Source organism: Austrofundulus limnaeus, unplaced genomic scaffold (assembly GCF_001266775.1).
Source record: "Austrofundulus limnaeus strain Quisiro unplaced genomic scaffold, Austrofundulus_limnaeus-1.0 Scaffold12, whole genome shotgun sequence".
In the NCBI taxonomy this organism is placed as follows: domain Eukaryota; kingdom Metazoa; phylum Chordata; class Actinopteri; order Cyprinodontiformes; family Rivulidae; genus Austrofundulus; species Austrofundulus limnaeus.
The window spans coordinates 1,723,136-1,724,887 of record NW_013952414.1 but is presented as its reverse complement, the minus strand read 5'-3'; the positions used below and the strand labels follow the sequence as shown (position 1 = coordinate 1,724,887).

The 1,752-nt window shown below is 36.3% G+C and overlaps 1 long non-coding RNA gene across 1 annotated transcript in view; it reads left to right on the top strand.

The window, feature by feature from the left end:
- Nucleotides 1–1,151: 1,151 nt before the first annotated feature.
- LOC106513354 (uncharacterized) overlaps nt 1,152–1,752 on the top strand; it is a 1,826-nt gene continuing 1,225 nt past the window's right edge. Inside the window, exon 1 of the long non-coding RNA XR_001309773.1 lies at nt 1,152–1,346. This is a non-coding gene — a long non-coding RNA (uncharacterized LOC106513354). The remainder of the gene's footprint in view (nt 1,347–1,752) is intronic.

Sequence of the window (1,752 nt, the reverse complement as noted above, 5' to 3'; positions counted from 1 at the left end):
ACACACACACACACACACACACACACACACACACACACACACACACACACACACACACACACACTTTTTACCAGAAAATATTACTTGCAGTTTCTTAACACTGAGCAATACAAATGGTAAATAGCTTGAACTGATGTGTTGTCAAGCCCAAGGACTCCAAATCAGTTTACATTATAATCATTCAAAATGTTGTAAGCTACATTGTAGCTACAGCTGCCCAGAGTCAGACTGACAGAAGTGAGGCTGCAATGCACCGACTCCACCAAAACCCAATGACCATCAACAGGCAAGCAGGTGCAGTGTTCATCCCAAGAACTAAGGGTTTGAACCAGCAACCTACTGGTCACAACAACTCCCTTCACTCTGCCACACTCGTCTATCTGAACTGATGAACTTTTCAACCCATCATCATTTACCTCATCACATATTTTCCATTGTTGTTGCTGCCTGAAAACTCAATTGTTTTCTTAGAATTTAAAGATGGACGACGTTACCTTTTGTTTTGTCTGATGCCACAAATACCCCCTCTGAGGCCTCACCTGAGGACTTGACTCGGTGGAAATTTCTGACCTCAGAAGGATTAAAAAAAACTGTTCAATAATTAATTTTTGCTGGAAATGATGCATAGGTCAAAATGTCTCATTAACCACTCAAATGGATTTTAATGAATGAATAAGTTTTACAAATCTATTATTATTTTTCTTTATTCAACAGCAACAAATAGCTAAATTACTTTTAACTTTCTTAGTAAAACAGTATTATAAGCTGTTGTCTTCCAGAAAGAGAGTCACAGGTTTTTATTCAGTCACCAGCTTCATCAACCAAACACAGAAAACCAGTAATAAAAATAGGAGCCCACAGTTTTTTTAAATTATTATATTTTGTGTCAAGTAAACCTTTTAGAAAGGTCTTTAAGGTGTTACCAATGGTTTGTTTAAAAGTGGTCAAATGCATTGCATGCATGSAGCTGACTTTTTTGATCAAATTATATATTTTTTAAAAAGACTGTTGACAACATTGCAAAAACAACAATAGTCACAAGTGGACAAAGAAAAAAAAATCCTGTTTAGCCAAAAAGATTTGATCTTTACCCTCTGGTAACTAAAAGAATTTCTAAAACTGGAAGACTATAGGTGTGTCTGTTGGGACTATTTATCTTATTGGAAGAACCTCTGCAGACACAAGGACCCAGCATCCTCTGTGCTGCTCAGACTGCAGGTTCTGTTCCAGGATCTTCATCCAAACAACAGTTCTGAGCTGATTGTGAGACATCAACATGAAGTTCTGTGTAGCAGCTCTGCTTATAGCAGCTTGTCTGTTTGTGCCCTCCATACCGGCAAGTCCTGGTAAGTGGGATTTTTCTTCCTCCATGTGTTTCATTATGTTTTTGTTTACATTTTTGTCTGTTTAACCAATGTAGAAATGTGATAACTTTAAGAATGTTAAGTCCACTTTTCTCTAAAACCCAAGAGATTTTGATACTGAGCAGCGTGCACATCCCTGTCACTATGACGCTGAACGCCCCGGAGATGAAAAATGCTGTCAGTTTATTTAGGATCCTACTGCATCCATCCTATTTTAAGTAAGAGACACAGAATTTACTAAAATCGAAGGTATTATTTTGCAAAAACTGTTTTTAGTTATATCAAGCTTGGGTTGATGAAAGTAAAGGGGAATCTTTTTTTATGAAAACAAAAACAAAAAAATGCTTAAAATAAACAAAAATATAGCTTGAAACAAATTAATAAATTA